This window comes from Dermochelys coriacea, chromosome 24 (genome assembly GCF_009764565.3).
Source record: "Dermochelys coriacea isolate rDerCor1 chromosome 24, rDerCor1.pri.v4, whole genome shotgun sequence".
NCBI lineage: Eukaryota > Metazoa > Chordata > Testudines > Dermochelyidae > Dermochelys > Dermochelys coriacea.
Genome location: NC_050091.1, coordinates 2,113,846 through 2,133,624, shown reverse-complemented (window position 1 = coordinate 2,133,624; position 19,779 = coordinate 2,113,846).

The window sequence follows — 19,779 nt, the reverse complement described above, 5'->3', positions numbered from 1 at the left end:
CCAAATTCTTTGGCTTTGAATCATGACCTGATTAAAGGAATAACTCAAGAGACCTTGGCCTCTATTTTTTTTTCAAGTGACTCTACTAGTCAATGCAGAGGCTTCTAATCCCAAAACAATTTAATAATATTCTAAGAATACAACTCTTTGCATTTATGAAACACCAATGAGTGTTCTTAGGTGCTTTGAAATCTTGAGTTCTAAGAAAGCTGAACAATTTCCAGTCTTAACATCCTTACTATCCCTGTTTTATAGGTATAGAAAAAAGAAGCACATTGAGATGAAGGTTGTATAGGTATGAGTTGCAGAAACAGAAATACAACCCAATACTTCTGACTCCTCCTACCATGGGCTAAACACGTGCTCCATCCCTGTGATACTCTTTTAGAAGACAAGGTTAGTAGTATGTCTTGTTAAAAAATGTATGCATCCATGGATCTAAGCATCAATGATTAAAAAAAACTGGCTAATTTTGGTCCACTTTAACTGTCTCTCCTTTATACATTAATACAACACTTCTCCAAAGGAATTAAAAGTCTATCAATTTCTTTTCCATGAGTCTGTTAGCATTGTAAATCACAGTATATAATTCAAGCTTCAAAAACTTGCTTTAAAGCATGTCACCCATTGGGACGGAGTCACCAACTGCACTGTGTGTGCTACTTTTTCTTTCCTTGGAAACACATCTCTCTAATGGGTCATAGTGACCCAATGGTAATGAATTCTTTCAGATTTGTAAAACGAGGTACAGGGTAAGTCATCTCTTTGACATAGACTTCTTTATACATGAGGATAGTAATTGTCCAAAGACGTTACAAGTGTGTACATTTCAAGCTTGTTCATGTGTTTTATAGGAATAACACTCTCCACATTTAATTCAAATGTGGTACCAGATAATTCAGTTCACTTCAATTTGGTATGAGATAATTAAAATCTGCTCAAATGTAAATACCCACCACCTTCAAAAAAAGGGAGTTATAGTGGATTGCAAAACCCTTGATTTCTGATTATGTTTCACACTTAGATCAGAAGATGTTTCACTGAAAAATTCCCCCAAAAATCATGAGAACAAACTAAAAAAAATTTGAGAATGAGTCTTTCTAAGAGTTACTCTCAGGAGAGTGACATAGCTGGAAGCCATGAACGGTAAGTGTCCAGTGAGGTTCAAGAGATGGAGTAAATTTTTGGCATAAATTGTCCCAACTATTGGTGTCTTCTTTTGACTCTCCCAGTCACTCCCTGTCTGACCTTCATTCACCTTTGTGGCAAACAGGTATAATAATAGCTTTCAAAATGGATTGTCTGAGGCTTCCTCTGATCTAAGCATTTCAAAGCACTTCACAACCATTCATCAAGATTTATACAGCCAAAGTGATGTATTATTATAGTAGTAATAACATTTACTTGGATTAGATGTACTAAAGATTAGATTCACTTTTAAAATGTATGTCAAGGTCTCAGATGTCATTCCAGTACTCATTTGTGATTCTCAGCCTCTGAAATTGGACTCTTTGATTTTCATTCAAGGTACCTTTGCATTTTCCTTTTATATCTATTTTACAGTTTAAGGGTGGATGTTGAGCCAGTGTGTACCAGCATAGCTCCATCAGCTTCAAACTGAAGAAAGGCACTTTATACAGGCTAGCTTGTGTGGAGCGTATCTGTCTGAGCATACTGGGCACTTTCAACCACAACTGCTCAGATCCAATGTACAGTGAAATGAGTGGGAAACATCAGCTACTGCATCTCTGTTCATGAGCAGCCAAAAGAATTGGGTCCTGTAAGAGAATTCAGCTTGTAAAGAAAAGGAAGAAGCACAAAACAGACAGAGTTAAGGAGTACTTCTTCAGTGGTCAAATTGCTGTGAGAGGAGATTGGATTCATTCTAAGTCTGACCAACCAAGGGCATTCTGCCAGACCCTTCTCCACAGGAAGATTTTCAGCTATAATTAGAATGTTTTAAAATGGAAAATATACCCCCAACAGGATTTCTTCTAACCTGAGCAGTGTCAATTTCTCCACTCAGTTTTAAGGCACAGAATGTCATAGAAATTTATAGAACTGCACTGATGTACCCTGGCTCAGCATCTGCCCCTTGAGCTTTACAAAGGAATATTTGTTAAAGAAGGGAAATGAAAAGCTTTTTTGAATGAAAATCAAAGAGCCCCTAATTTGGAAGCTAAGAGTCATGAGCTGACTATTGGAATGACATCAGAAACCTTAACATGCATTTGTAAAATTAATCTAACCCACAATCTGGAGGCATCTAATCCCAGTACAAATATTCTACTATTAAAATTAATACAAAACTGTGGACACATACAACATTGATGAGCCTGAAGTGCTTTGAAGTTCTTTGATTTGAGGAAGGCTATGATCATTGAGCATAATTTCAATATTAGATCAGATTTATGTGGAGGTGAACAAGCAATTGAGGTGTAGGATACACAGGGAGCAGATGGCAGAATCTGAAGTAAAATCCAGTAACAGTGATTAGTAATGCCACATGCTCACCATGGCTTATCAACTACATTGGACACTTTACTATTCTAGACTTCCAAATATCCCATTGCAGCATCAATGAAGTCAGTAGAATGAAAGCAGGAATGTAGCTCGCCCATAAATTTGTAAGATGAAAGAGAGTTGCAGGGTGTAATGTGCATGTCACACCATGTGGAGTTAGGAACAAACTAGTCGTCAAAAACACAGAGGAAAAAAACTACATCAATTGAAGGAGTTATGCAAAGATTGATTTGTAACTATTTAGACCTTCAGGAACACAGGGCCTCTCAAGTTCTCCAGCGAGTCTACAAAATGATATAAAAGCACTCATGGCTCAGCGATCTTCTAAATACTTTATCTTATTCTCCTAGGTGAATTAGACAAGTCCTATTTGACTCACTCTCTCTGTAACCATTCTGATGATGTGTCAGTGATCCTAGTGAGAGCCACAAAAATGTGGAAGGAAAATGTAGTGAAAAGGAAATCTTTTTATCTGCAGTTCCTTCAATATAAAGCCATGGTACATCCAGGGGATATTATACAAGACTGATAATGTGGAGTCCAGTGAGTCATAGTTACCTAAAAAAGCCATTCGATTCTCGTTCTGAATTAATGGTCTGCGCATTAATCGCTTCATATCACACATAAGATTCCTGACTCCTGGAGGTGACTTTGGTATAGGGTAATTTGTCTACATGGGCAGAACAAAGTCTGTCAGGTAGGTTTGCAACATCCTTCTGAAATTAATTTTTGGTCATTTCATTTGACCAAGAATTGGACAACCAGTAGATGAACACATCAAGGCAAAGAATAAGAAGAATATTAATTTAACTGAGTATTACTGGTGCAATGAAATCCAATATCTCAGTATGAAGCTGAAATATTTCTTCCCCGTTGCCCTAGATCTTTTTAGCTCCTTTCCAGCATTGCATAGTGAGTTCTGCAAAGTTGGTGTCAAGGGGCAGACTGGTTGAATTTATACCCCCATTAGATGAATGCTAAGTGCTACATGTCACTGGAGGTCCCAGCAGAGGAGCGGAGAAGAATGTTCCGGAAAAAGGAGAATTCTTCTGAAAGAGGGCTGTTGTCTCCATAATTATATTTCAGCAGACTTTCTGTTTGAGAGTTTATATTTCAAAATGCTCTCAAAATGACATGCCAGGGATCTATTGATTTGAACATACAGGGCCTAATTCTCCTTGACAGCAAGTTCACTTTCTCCCCTGCAAAGGGATTTAAAATGATAATAAATGTAACTGATACCTCTGTTAAGGTCCCTGTTTCCTTCACACTGCGAGGTTAGTGCAAACAGCCTGAGTGTAATTGAGAATGAGTCCACATGTGAGTAAGAGAATAAGTACATGGTTGGGAAAGCATTGGCAGAAAGAGTTTATAAGCATAACATTAGAAATGGGTCTAGGAGACAAAGGCGCTGAGCAGACACAGCTCGCGTTGAATTCAAGTGGAGCCATGCCTGCACAGCGCTTCTGAAATCCATGCTCAAAAGGTCAGCTGTGAGTCTGTAACCTGCTGTTCATTTCCTTGTCTTTTCTTTTCCAACAGATGTTCCTACTGGGTTTTATGTGGTGCACGGCTTCCACTGAGGTACCTATGGCAAGATACCCCAGAACCACATATTTCCCCATAACCATAATACCCTGGGTAATTTCACAATCCCCCATAACTGTAACCTCCCCCGTAACCACTCAGTCCCCCATAACAGTAATGGCCCCCATAACCACCTAATGCCCCAGAACCATACAATCCTCTGTAACGACCTCCATAGCCGTACAATCCCCCCAAACCAAATGAGCCCACATAGGGCGCTCCGACCACAGGTGCTCCTACGGCTCCCACTTCACTCTGCTGAAGCAAATTGCTGAGAATTGGACCTGGGATGGTTTCGACAACCGGTGATAGTCTGTCCAAGAGAGAGAGGAGGAATGGATTTAGTCCCTATGTTCATGGCTATGTATCTCTTCCTATTTCCTCTTTCTACGCCTATTACCCATTTGCACTGAACTTCCCTTCCAATTGGCCGCTTTGAACCTTTCTCAATTACTTTATATGAAAAACACTGACTGGAATAAGTGTAACTATTTCCATGATGGACAGCTGGGATTCTGTGTCCATTTAAAACATTTCTCCTAGAGAACATGTCTGGGATAATGCTGATCATTTCCTTTCCTTTGAAGATTTAACCTCTGCATGGCAAACCAATTCTGTCCGGTATCAGAGTGTGGCTCTTTGGTTTTCCAAATCTTGCGAGTTACCAGTACTTGCTGATGAATGAACAGAAACTTTTGTTTTCTCCAAATAAATCAATAAGGACTAGATCCTCAGCTGGGGTAAATTGGTTCAGGTCCACTGCCTTCCATGGAGCGACACTAAATTACACTATCTGAGAAGAAGTATCTTCAATGGGCATTTTTGCTCATAACAATGTAGGAATTGCTAGACTGGATCACACCAGTTGTCAGCTTAATCCCTTCTTCTGGTCTTTCAACCAGTTGTTCATCTTACAGTAAAGTCATCTAGATGACATCTCCCTAGTTTGCTTATGAGAATGTCATGTGGGACTGTGTTGAAAGCCTTATCAAAATCAAGATGCATTATGTATATTGCTTCTCCCCTATCCACTAGACCAACAGCTGCCATATCCTGGCCTCAACCGAATGGCTACTGAAAGTGGGTGGGCAGAGAAGCTGCTAGGCAATAGCCTCAGCTAAGGCACCATGCATAGGAGCTCGGATTGGAGGATTGACTGGCTCCACTAATTGATCCAGCTATACTGTTTAAGCCAGGAGGAGAAACCAGAAGTTTGTCCAAGTAACCAGTTGGTTTCCTATTGTGGCTGCATCAGACCCTGCCTGTGCCTGCCTCCTGCACCCAACCTGGGTCCCACTCTGCTCCTGGCTCCTATATCACCCCCACCTTCACTCCTGTTCCCACTGTGATTGACCCTTGCCTCTCCTCCTGCCCTTATGTCTCAGCTACAATCCTCAGTGACCACTCCTGTCTGTAACTCCAGCCCCTGACTTCTGACCCTGACTCTGGCTTGACCTTTGGCTCTGGCATTTGGCATCTGACCTTAGCTCTTAGCCCTCAGCTTCGATTCCTGGTTCTGAGTCTGGCTTGATCCCGGCTCTGGTAACTGGCCGCTGATTCTGGTGCTGACCGTTGGCTTCATTCCCCAACCTGTATGCCTGCTCTGCCCTCTAGACATGACCATAACAAAGTGGATTGGTTGACACCCAGTTGGAGGGACGTAATGTGGGGTTCACTGGCAGTGATACATCTGACTGATATGGGGGGTGCAGGGTGGCCCATCCCTTTTATATCCAGCCAAAGCCCAGAGATGCTTAAGATTTCTGAAACTTAAATCTGAAACACTTTCAATTAAAAATGTTGAGAGATTGGATCACCTTGGTAGGGAAAACACCAGGCTCCCTCTAACCTCAAAAGTAGAGGACGAGTAGGAGGAATGATTTACCTGCTGACATTGCCCATCTAGAACATACTGAGTGGCTGTTATTAGGCATTAACCTATGGCTGAATATGTCTAGATCTTCTGAATAAAAAGGAATGCCAAACACCCTATTTGGGTTAGTTGGTACAAAGAAAGAAGCACAGAGGTAATCCCGCTTTTTTGATTTATAGATTCTTGCCAGACCTGATTCTCATCTCAGTACAGGGCTCGAGTGGGACTTAAGTAATGCATGTGCCCTGTCTCCCTGCAAAAGAGTAAATTTTTACCCACTGGACCAGATTCACAAAGTTGTAGCATTCCCACTTATTTCAATAGGTATTAGGCAATAGGTATGTATTTCTGGGAATCTGGGCTGCAGTGACTGGTAAATAAGGAATGGAGCTGACAGGAAAACCAGAAGGCTGATATTATAATGCAGAATCATTTTAATGTGAACAAAGAAGGGGAGTATACAGGAACAGACAGAAAGAATGCTACAAGAAAGAATCTATTTCCAGGGTTTCAAGAAGGTCTGCGACAAATCACCTGCTCCAAGGTGATGCATTTCACAGCAGATGTTCTTTTTTCAGTGCAGCTGTAGAGTTTGACAATCACATCTTGTTTGCAACCATTTTAATGTATTTGTTTCATTCCAGTCAGGGTCAAATGAGACAAAGCACAATATGTGTGTTAGTAACATACAGGTATGTTAACAACAAGAAGAAAGTCAAGGAAAGCGTGGGCCCCATACTGAATGAGGGAGGCAACCTAGTGACAGAGGATGCTCAGAGGAAAAAGCTAATGTACTCAATGCTTTTTTTGCCTCTGTCTTCACGAACAAGGTCAGCTCCCAGACTGCTGAAGTGGACAGCACAGCATGGGGACGAGGTGGCCAGCTCTCTGTGAAGAAAGAAGTGCTTCAGGACTATTTAGAAAAGCTGGACGAGCACAAGTCCATGGGGCTGGATGCGCTGCATCTGAGAGTGCTAAAGGAGTTGGCGGATGTGATTGCAGAGCCATTGGCCATTATTTTTGAAAACTCATGGTGATCGGGGGAGGTCCCGGACAACTGGAAAAAGGCTAATGTAGTGTCCATCTTTAAAAAAGGGAAGAAGGAGGATCCTGGGAACTACAGGCCAGTCAGCCTCACCTCAGTCCCTGGAAAAATCATGGAGCAGGTCCTCAAGGAATCACTTGTGAAGCACTTAGAGGAGAGGAAAGTGATCAGGAACAGTCAGCATGGATTCACCAAGGGCAAGTCATGCCTGACTAATCTAATTGCCTTCTATGATGAGATAACTGGCTCTGTGGATGAGGGGAAAGCAGTTGATGTGTTGTTCCTTGACTTTAGCAAAGCTTTTGACACGGTCTCCCACAGTATTCGTGCCAGTATGTTAAAGAAGTATAGGCTGGATGAATGAACGATAAGGTGGATAGAAAGTTGGCTAGATTGTCGGGCTCAACAGCTAGTGATCAATGGCTCCATGTCTAGTTGGCAGCCGGTATCAAGTGGAGTGCCCCAAGGGTCAGTCCTCAGGCCGGTTTTGTTCAATTCTTCATTAATGATCTGGAGGATAGTGTGGACCGAACCCTCAGCAAGTTCGCAAATGACACTAAACTGGGAGGAGAGCTAGATATGCTAGAGGGTAGGGATAGGATACAGAGGGCCCTAGACAAATTAGAGGATTGGGCCAAAAGAAATCTGATGAGGTTCAACAAGGACAAGTGCAGAGTCCTGCACTTAGGACGGAAGAATCCCATGCACCACTACACACTAGGGACCAAAAGGCTAGGCAGCAGTTCTGCAGAAAAGGACCTAGGGGTTACAGTGGACGAGAAGCTGGATATGAGTCAAGAGTGTGCCCTTGTTGCCAAGAAGGCCAATGGCATTTTGCGATGTATAAGTAGCGGCACTGCCAGCAGATCGAGGGACGTGATCGTTCCCCTCTATTCGACATTGGTGAGGCCTCATCTGGAGTAGTGTGTCCAGTTTTGGGCCCCACACTACAAGAAGGATGTGGAAAAATTGGAAAACATCCAGCGGAGGGCAACAAAAGTGATTAGGGGACTGGAACACATGACTTATGAGGAGAGGCAGAGGGAACTGGGATTGTTTAGTCTGCAGAAGAGAAGAATGAGGGGGGATTTCAACTACCTGAAAGGGGGTTCCAAAGAGGATGGATCTAGACTGTTCTCAGTGGTAGCAGATGACAGAACGAGGAGTAATGGTCTCAGGTTGCAGTGGGGGAGGTTTAGGTTGGATATTGGGAAAAACTTTTTCACTAGGAGAGTGGTGGAGCACTGGAATGTGTTACCTAGGGAGGTGGTGGAATCTCCTTCCTTAGAAGTTTTTAAGGTCAGGCTTGACAAAGTCCTGGCTGGGATGATTTAGTTGAGGATTGGTCCTGCTTTGAGCAGGGGGTTGGACTAGATGACCTCCTGAGGTCCCTTCCAACCCTGATATTCTATGATTCTATGAGCAGAAGACTAAGCTACTTTTTCATTATACATCATTTGTAGCAACATGGAAGCAAGAAGCAAATGGTACATATTCATGAAAAGGGTAGGACACACAGGGACTTATTTTGATTGACACTAATAGCCCTTTGTATGACTCTCAAAGGAGCCTTCAAGTGAATGGAAATTTTATTTTTCCCAGCCTAACAGACCCTGCTTCACATACACTGTCAGAGTGGCCTACAAGAGCCTTCATGGAACTGAGATTCAGGCCTTCAGATAATTATAGAAGAAGCCGAGAATAGGAGAATTAACAGACATAACATGTAACTTGGAAAATACAGATATGGGGAAAATTTACAGAACTGCTGAGCAATCACAGTTCCTATGGGAATTGTGGGGGATCCACATTTCTGAAAGCCGTTGCCTATAAGCTGATCGGTGAATCGTATCTTGCTTTTCATTTCCTGGTTGTTCCTTGTTCCGGGTCTATTGCTCCTCAGCGAAACATGGCCAGCATCTTCCATAGCCGTACCCACTGCCCCATCGGTAAGGGTAAGAGTAGCAGGAACCGTAATGCTGGCCCCACCCATAACTATATGGCCTATAGTAAACCCATGGCCGATAGCAGTCATAATGGCTCCTATAACCACCCCAGCCCCCATTCCAACAGGGGTCACAACCCCAATGATAAGAAATCGTTTGGTGGTGGTAAGTCATCTTTCTGTGTTGGAGGTGAACCTGAAACACAGGGAAAAGAGTAAATATCATGCATTAGAAGCAACCGAATGAAAAGGACAAAGCTCAGTTGCTATTGTAATGGGGGTCAGCAAAAGACACACAGAGTAGGAAAATGATGAACTAGACCTTCAGTTCCTGGCTACATTTTGCATCCCATTTTCTCCGCTTGCTCCACTTACTCTGTCTCCTTCCTAATGCACCTCTTGAATCTGTGTCAGTCCTCTTGCCCAAAAAACACTGACTGGAGTAAGTAAACATACAATATAGAATATTTCTGTCATGAGCAACTGGGATTTTTATTCCCTTTTACAAAGTCTTCATACAAAGTATTGCAGGGTGAAATGTGTTAATTATCATTTCCTTGTGAGGATTTAACTTCCGCACGCAAACCACTTCTCTTCCCCATTAGAGTGTGGCACTTTGGTTTCTAAAGTTTGTGTGTCAGCAATATTTCCTAATGAATGAATGGAAAATATTATCTGCTCAATACAAAACACTAATGAGCAGAGCCTGAGCTGCGTTAAATCGGATCAGTTACTCTGACTTCAAAGGAGTTATGTTGACTTACCCCAGGCTAAAATTCTTAGTTGCACATACTTTAGAACACAGGAGTTCTCATGCTAGATCAGACCCACTGGTCCTCATAATCTATTATCCTATCTCAAAGAGTGGTGAGTACCAAATAAACTGCAAGAACCTAGAATTGTTCCTTTCTAGAATAACTATGGGAGTTTCTTCTTAAAACACCTCAGTTAAAGCTGGGGTGTGAGATTTTTTCAAAACTACCAAAGGGATTCCAATTCCCTATTTCTAATTAAGAGTAATAGGAACTGGGTGTCAGAAGCACACATGTTGATCTGCAAATCTCACCTTTGACTTTTAAACTATGAATCCACCAATGCCTGCAACTTAAGAACTTTAAAAATATGGAAAAACTTGTTAGCAATGAGTCTATGTGCAACATTGAGTCCTGAATCACTAACATGACACCTCCACAGTTATAGAGAGAGAGATTCAAATCAAACTTACCCTGTTCACCAAGGAGAGTAAGTCTGAAGAAGTGGTTAGAAGAGATTTGACTAGTGAGCGGTTTTATACTGTTCCTCAGACCACCTGGAGGCTCTGAGACACCATTGGGGCCTGAAGTCTTTATTAGTTACAAAAGAAATTTTGTTGCACGTCACACTTTCAATTGATATTGTTTTCCTCAGGGTTTGTGATTATTAACCTGTTCTCAGCCACAACTGGTACAACATGCCTACTACGCACTTCAGATTTCTTTAACATTAAAAGTTATGGGCAAACTACATTCCTGTTATGATTCTCCTGACTTCATTGGAGTTAAAATGAGACTAAATCGGAAGGAAAGTCAGAACTGGATCTGTGCATCAGTATCACATACAGGAATCCAATTTGGTCATTTAAATTAAATCTGGTATTAATTAGAGTCTAGCATTTTCCTAAGATTCAGGAAGCTTTTTTCTGTGTATTCAGCACATACAGCCGTAATATATCTGATCTAATTTAGGCTAAAACAAATGGTAGTTAATCCATTGACTTCATGAGTGGGTTGTTCATGGGACCCTATGACATGAAATTCACCCTGGCAAACAGGTAATACAGGGTCTGTAAACACATATGTCCCACGTAAGTGTTCAGAAGTAAGTCTTCTCAGAGACTTAAGTTTTAATATGCTTTTGTGCTGGCCCTCTGTCCTGTGGTTAATTTCAGCCCATGGTGTTTAGAAATACATCTCTCAGTAAAGTTCCCCTTATGTCTCCAATGCTGTGGGATTAGGGTGATCACTATGGCAGAACCACACAGAGCTGCTTTTGCAGGTTTGCTCATTGTTCACATTGAGGGTTGGTGGTATAAAGACTTTGAGTTATATCCTTGAACCTGTACAACCTGAGGTTTTATGAAGAAATGCAGTTGAGATAATCCAGAAGAAGCATAGGAGAAATGGAGAAAAAGCAGCATTGGCCAAGCAGGAGATGGCTGTGGAATGAGATTAGGCTAATGCAGACTCCAACAAGCCATAGGACATGCTTGCAGATACTTCTCTTGTAGAAGGTGTTCCAGCTATACTACTTAAAGTCTTATGTACACTCCAAAAAATGTTTCCTCTAACCAGGGAAAGAGGAAGAGTATTTCTTTGCTTTTCAGGTGTCACTGTAGCCAACAGAGCTGGAACAATTTACACCAGATGAGGATCTCATCCATAAATTATACAATGGAATTTTAATACAAAAGAGAAACACATAGCTGCTCTTTAATGAAAATCAAGAAGCCCCATTACTGAGGTTAGAAATCATGATCTGATTAAGGCCTTGAAATAAGAGAACTTTAAATGCATTTTTAAAGTGACCTTATTACACAGAACAGGGGTGTCATCCAAAAACAAAATATTAATGTTACAATCAAACACTTTGGATGTGTAAAACTTCAATAGGTGTTTGGTGAAGTGCTTTGGTATCATGAGTTCTGAGAAAGCCTCACAACATCCTTCAGAAGTGTTACCCTATTTTATATGCGGATAAACAGAGGCACATTGAGTTGAAGGTCAAATAAGGAGTCAGGTGCAGAGACAGAAATAAAAGCCCATAGTCCTGACAGCTCTTAATACATGTTACTCTCTGGGATGAACACCATTAGACTGCATTACAAGACAACATTAGTAAAGTATGTTGTTGTCTTCTTAATAACATTTAGTATTTTTGACTTCCTAATATGCAACTTACATGACTGCAATTGTTACAGACTCAATTTTGTTCTTGTTTTGTTTGACAAGCTTCTCGATGAATCACCTTCTGATAACTTGTAAGCAAAAACCAACTAGATAATGTCATGATCCACTTTAATGTTGCCTTCTTTATACATGGTGATAAAAATTCTCCAATAGAATGACAAGTATATAAATTGCATAGTTTTTCACTGGTGGTGTAGGATGATGAACTTCAATTTAGAATTCAAATATCAAAAACCCTGTGATAAGACACTGCAGGAGGTCAAACTAGATGATCATGATGGTCCCTTCTCACCCTAAAGTCTATGAGTCTATTCCTGTGTACAATCCTGTTCCTCTTTCCCCTGCCTCTTCATCTGATTGTTACTATCAAGCAAAATCTTTAACTCCAGTCTCATGTTTTCCTCAAAATGTTTCCCCATCTCCTCCAGCAACGTGGATCTGGACCTGTTATATGTACATTTCCTGAGATTGTAGTTAAGGTTTACAGAACATGTCAGGGTGATTTTGGCCAGTGTAGTGTGTGTGTGTTATTCTTTCTTTCCATGGAAACACGTCCCTATGGTGGGTCAATCCTACTACTTATGAATAATTTCACATTTGAGTAGCAACCAAGAGGTAGCATTTTCTCTTACCTCCGAATTCCCTTCCTTTTCAGGTTTTGGGTCAGTGGCTGGGATTTACACTTCAGCCTCATTAAGAGACGTACACTGCAGTTTTTCTTATTTTAATTACATATTGAGATTTGCAATCGTACACCACGCACAAACAAGCTTGAAATTTACACAATGACCATTTTTGGACAATATTTTTTTATTTATGAAGAAGGAAAACTTAAAGTGGATCAGAACCTTATCTAGCTGGTCATTATTTTGGCTTAGATTGGAAGATGATTCCTACAGAAGCTTGCCAAACAAAACAAAAAAATTAACGAAGCCACAAATAAGTCCCTATATGAATGATTCTCGTCTTAGTGACATATTAAGAGTCCAAGAATTCAAAGGATCTAATAGGGTTCAGGATCAATGGTAAATACATAGCACATGTTGTCAAGACTTCTGTGTTTTATTTCTGATGCTGCCACTCGATCTTTATGTGACCTTTACTTCAATGTGCCTTTGTTTATCTACAAATAAAACAGGGATGATATCACTCATGGAGGATGTTCTACTTCCTCAGAACTCAGCATATCAAAGCACTTCACAACACTCATTAAGGTTTTTGGTGTTCAAAATCTTGTATTACTAAGATATTAATAGTTGGTTATTGGAAAACGCCCTTGTTCTGAGTAATGGAGTCAATTTAAAAAATGTAGGTCAAGGTGACTCGTGTCATTCTCCTAATCAGGTTGCAATTTATAGTTCAAAATTTGGGATTTTCCATGGAAGAAGCTTTGCATTTTCTTTTATTATAGAAATTCCTTTTCAAAGGTTAAGAGCAGGAGATCAGCTGACATAAATCAGCACAGCTCCATAGAAACCAAGGATGTTCAGGGCATCTAAATCAAAATAAGGCTCTTCACCCTTGTCTGTTTAGAGGAAACATTCTATGGTATTACACTTTAAAAGTCATTCTCATCCTGGTAGACAAGCTTTCTGCAAGTTACGACTCTCTTTGCTGTTGATGGATAGAGATCATGTTGCAGATGTTCCAGGGTTTATTACAAACCCTTTATAAAAACATTACACTGCTTGTTTTCAACCACCACCATCCCTCAGCTCAACCCAAGAGCAACTGTGCAACAGGCAGAACATCTTCTGCAATGATGACTGGTGATATCAGTGGAGGTGGATTATGAACTGAATTTCTAATCAACATGAGGGGAAATTCACCTATGAGCAGAGGAGCAGCACAAAGGCTATAGAAAACTTAGGTCCCTGTTAAGACCTTTTTTTAAAGCTTAAGTGGTTCATAGTTCCGTACTGTCCTTTTGCTAGGGGAAAATCTCAAGTCAAAAGGCTGGATAAAAACCCACCCAGAGTAATGACTCCCATTGACTTCAACGGGTGATAGTTCAGAAAACTTGGAGGTGCAGACTCTGAGAATGCACAGTGCTCCCTCTCTCCTAGGAATTTCAGAAAGAACTGTGCAATGCTCCCAACACATACCAGCATGGCTTACCAGGACCAAGCAGGATTCCTCCACAGGACAGTAGATTGTGCAACAGATATAGTTCTGACTATCCTTTTAATTCATTCTCATTGTAACTCCAACACAGCCACAAGGGTGAAACTATGATTGAATGGGTCCAATAAAACTTTTATGATGAAAGACACCCGTGGCGTATCATGTGTGTCATACCATGTGAGGCTGAAAACAAAATAATCCTGAAAACAATTATATCAATTGAAGGAGTGATGTGCACAGCAAAATGAGTTTTGAAATGGATTAAGATCTAAAGAAATAGGGTGTCTCCATTTCTCCTGGCAGTCTAAGTTACTGTATAAAAGTGCTCACAACTCAGGTTTCTTTAACCACTTCTCTTGACTTCTCCTCCTCAGTAACCTGGGTAAGTCTGATTTGACTGAATTTTTCTACACCTAACGAGATGTCATGTTAGTGATGTTTTTAATTTAGGACTGAATCTTGCACATAACTCTGTGATTATTGGCTATATGAAGGGTTTTCTTCCATTTAAAAATTATAGTAAATAAGTTGCATGCTTTTGTGGAGTTTAGAAGTTTATGCTTCAATTTTAAGAGGTACATAGATGGACATTTGGACTGATCCAGTATGGCAATTCCTAAGTCCTTATAAAGAAAAGGAGTACTTGTGGCACCTTAGAGACTAACAAATTTATTTGAGCATAAGCTTTCGTGAGCTACAGCTCACTTCATCGGATGCATTTTTTTTCCACCACATGCATCCGATGAAGTGAGCTGTAGCTCACGAAAGCTTATGCTCAAATAAATTTGTTAGTCTCTAAGGTGCCACAAGTCCTCCTTTTCTTTTTGCGAATACAGACTAACACAGCTGCTACTCTGAAACTAAGTCCTTATGTGCACTACAAGCAATTTTACGTGCAGATCTACAAATAGTGTAGGTTACCTTAGGTCCTTGATTCAGTTGAATAGTGCTGATTTCTACCTGCTCAGGATCTGGTTCTTAGTGGTTTATTTTGACAAAAGAATATTTTCTATTCATTCATTATCAAGTACTGCTGACACACAAACTTTAGAAGTCAAAGCACCACCCTATGATTCTGGAGAGACGTGGTTTGCATGCTGAGATTAAGTCTTCACAAGAGAAATAATTTTAAAAATTTGTCCCTGCCTACTTTGTATGAACATTTTGTAAAAGGAATAAAATCATTATGCACGCATGAAAGAAATATTGTATATTCTATGTTTACTTATTCCAGTCAGTGCTCTTGAAACAAAGGAATTAAGAAGTTCAAAGGAATTAGGAGGGAGGCTAAGAGAGAGGGGAGCAAGGGGTCTGAGAAATAGGAGGCAAAATGTAGCTAGGAACTGAGGGGCTAGCTTATCATTTCCCTGCTCTGTCTCTCTCTCTCTATGATCCCCATTACAATAGTAACTGAGTTTTTCCTTTTCATTATATTGACTCTTTGCCCTGCTGTGTGTTTCAGGTTTACCTCCAACGCAGAAAGATGACTTACCACCACCAAAAGATTTCTCACCATTGGGGCTGTGACCCTTGCAGTTACGGGAGCTGGGGCGGTTATAGAGGCCATTACGACTGCTATCGGCCATGGGGTTACTCTAGGCCATATGGATATGGGTGGGGCTACAACGATGGTTGCTACTACCCTTATTCTTCCCGATGGGGCCATGGCTATGGTGGCTATGGCTATGGTAGCCATGGCTATGGAAAGTGTTGGCCATGTTAAATCCAGCAGGAATAGCCCTGGAACAAGGAACAAGCAGGAAACAAAAAGCAAGATATGATTCATGGCTGAGCTTATGGGCAATGGCTTTCAAAAATGCTGATTCCTACAACTCCCCTCAGAGTTGTGTGGGCTCAGCAGATCTGTACATTTGCCCCATATCTGTATTTTCCAAGTTACACTTTATGACCGTTACTTCTCATATTCTCTGCTTCTTCTTTCATTATCCGAAGGCCTGAATCTCAATTCCATGAAGGCCCCTTTAGGCCAATCTGACATTGTCAGTGAAAGGGGTCTTAAGGTTAGGACAAATAACATTTACACCCACTTGAGGCTTCTTAAGAATAGTGCAAAGGGGTCTTACTTGGCAAAAGAGAATTATGCCTTGGTTGTTTAAGCCTTTTCCTGAATATATGTCATTTCTTTTTTCATTTAACTGTGCTAGAGAAAATGGATAATGGAGAAACAGCTTAGTGCTCTGCTCGTATTGTGCTTTGTCTCATTTGACCCTAACTGGAATGAAACGAGTACATGAAAATAGTTGCAAACAGGACTTGATTATCAAACTCTACAGCGGCCATGAAGAAAGAACATCTGGTGTGAAATGTATCATCATCAGTGATTCATTGCAGACCATTTCAAAAATCTGGAAATATATTCTTTCTTCTCTGCATTGTTTCTGTCTGTTCCCATGTACTCCTTTTCTTATTCACAGTAAACTTATTTTGCATCATAATATCTGTTTTCTGGATTTCCTTTTGGCTCCATTCCTTATTTACCAACCTTTGTGACCCAGATTCAGAGAGCTTTGAAATCAATGTGAGAGAGGCACCTAAATACCCTTGTGAATCTGGGAATGTGGGTAACCATTCACTCCTGTGCAGGAAGCCAGCACCTGTGCACTACTTAAGTCCCATTTGAGCCCTGTAGTGTGAAGAGAATCAGGTCTGGCAAGAGACTGTAAATCATAAGAGAGGCATTAGCCTTAGTGTTCCCCTGTTTGTACCAACTAGGCCAAATAGGGTGATGGGTATTCCTTCTCATTCAGAACAGCTATCCTTTTCAGTTCAATATCAACTAATAGGAACTTGGTATGTTCCAAATTGGCAATGCTAGCATTTAAACTGTTCTGCTGATTCCCTCCCATGCTCCTGAGGTTAGAGAACAGCCTGGTGTCCCCCAAGCCCCAAGTTATTCCCAACCTCAGAATGTTGTTTAATTAAAAGTGTTTCAGAAATCTTAAGTATAATTGGGCTGTGACTATGTGGAATGGAGTTGCCCAACCCAAGCTTCCCCTTTTGTGGCATTATGTTCCCCCCAGCTGGGTGCCAATCAATCCACTTTTACAGGCCAGGGCAATGAAAAGACAAAACAAACAAATCCAAAGAAGTGTGTCTTCCTTAATAAAGCCCAGGGCAGGATCACATGTAATAAAACAAAGGTCTTTAGCTCATGATCCAGGTTCAGATCCCCAAAATAAAGGCTCTATGCCTTCTCAGGCTAGTCATCCAGAGCTTAAGGGAGATCACCGCTTCTTCAAGGATATTCAGCTTCTTTTCTCCTCCCCGCTGCTCAGCTTCCTCGTGCTTTTTGAATAGTCATTAGGACAGAGCAGGGAGTCTCCTAAATTGCTTCCAGGCTCTTCTGTTTTTGAGCTTCAGGCTGACCCTTAAAGGGGTAGTGCACTCTTTCACATACTTCCCCCTCTTTCAGGGACCTGTCTGTATGCTCCCCAAATGTCCCAATGTCTTCATCTATTCATAAGAAGAAGTCCATCTTCCAGTGGTGCTTTCCAGGGCTTTGTTCTACCTGAAAATGAAAGGTCTACAATGCTAAAGACCACTGGGTGAGATGGGCATGTGAGTTTATCATCTGGAGCTACCACAAAGCTACATGATCCATGACCAGTACAATAGGTGTCCCAAACTGGTAGTACCTCAGCACCCACAGGCCCAAAGTATGCCCAAATATTCCTTTTTTGAGGTCTGTGGAATGTGTCTCTTTGTCCAGTAATTTTCTACTCAGATACAGGAAGATACTGGATACAATTAACTTAGGCTTGAATAGAGACTGGGAATGGATGAGTCATTACACAAAGTAAAACTATTTCCCCATGTTATTTCTCCCCCCACCCCACCCCCCACTGTTCCTCAGATATTCTTGTTAACTGCTGGAATTAGCCTACCTGCTTGTCACCATGAAAGGTTTTCCTCCTTTCCCCCCCCTGCTGCTGGTGATGGCTTATCTTAAGTGATCACTCTCCTTACAGTGTGTATGATAAACCCATTGTTTCATGTTCTCTGTGTGTTTATATAAATCTCTCCTCTGTTTTTTCCACCAAATGCATCCGATGAAGTGAGCTGTAGCTCACAAAAGCTTATGCTCTAATAAATTTGTTAGTCTCTAAGGTGCCACAAGTACTCCTTTTCTTTTCTGTTGTGCATTTAAGGTTTACTCCCATTGCAGAAAGATGTCTAGCTCCAGGAACCTGTGCAATGATGAACTCATTGTTCTTTGTCTTGATGTGTTCATAAACTGGACTGCAACAATTTCTAGATGTTTATGCTTTTTTTATGGATTCATGTGGAATGTTGCAAACACAACTGACTAAGTCCATTCTCCCCACAGAAAACATGTATTAATTAAGTAATGGAATCCAAATTTTTTTAATGTATTGTGCACCCACAGTACCGCTAATGATCATTCTTTTATAAAGTCATATACACTGGCCATGAGGTACCGTGGCTTGGCACAGCAGAAGCCATAAATAAATCAGTTACCTTTTTCTTTTTGAGGGTTCTCTATTCTCAGAAGATAGAAAATTTTCATTATCTTTTTCATTTTTTTGACATAAACTGGAATTGTTTTGGGAGGGGGGTATATTAAAAGACTGAATGCTGAATAGATATTATCGTGCTATAGGATGGATGGATGGATAGTTTAGTTTAGGGAAGACTGGAAAGCACATTTTTTAGAAAAAATCATGGCCTGTCACGTTGAGCAGGATATTGGGTGAGTAGGAGGTAAAGCTTATATTACTAATATCTTCCAGTTTCCCATGACATGAGAGATACCTCCCAGTTAGAGACAAGTATTGTATAGCATCAGCAGTGCCACAAGGTGAGCAAGAAATGTAAGTTCATATTTCCTTTCTGATATGGCACTGTACTTTAGGCCATCCAATAACAGGTGAAGAAATAATTTTCACTGCACTTAGAGCTCATATATTCTTTTATGTATTCAAACTGCTGGATAAACCTTGATTAATTACTCCTTACACCTTGCCTAAGAGGCAGGTAACTACCTCTATTCCAATTTTACAGCTGTTGAAGCACAGAAGGGAGATGTGATTTGTCCAGAGTCCCACAGTAGGCTCTGTACTTCATGAGAATCAGATATTGTGTATTGAAGAATCAGTCCTACATTAAGACTATCATTAATGTGACACCACAATAGTTATAAAGAGACTGATTTGTGTCAGACTTACCCAGTTCACCAAAGAAAACAGGTAAAGAGAAGTTGTTAGAATAGCTCTGAGTCACTAGAACTTGTATATAATTTCTCAGTTCTTCTGGATGATCTGAGACACCCTTTGATCTTGAGGTCCCTATTAATTACAAAACAAATTCTGCTATGCAGATCACTTTTTCAACTGATAAAACTGTATTCCCTCTGTGTTTATAATTACTACTCTGTTCTCAGACTCACGCAGTAGTTATGTCAGATATTGCAATAGCATGAAATATCTTTGAGGGAACATATTGTATAAAGTTTATGTTAAGTTTTGGGCAGGGATTGTATGTATTATTGTGTTTCACTCCTGAGGGGAGGGTATCACCAGGAACTAAACCACTGAGGGGTGATTAAGGTAAATTACTCATGATTGTAAACACCTCCAGAGAGGTACCATCCCCTAGGGAGGCTCGCATAAACTGGTTTACACCTGCTGAGGATCTCGCCCATACACTATGCAATGGAAGTTTATACAAAAGACAAACATATAGCTGCTATTTAATG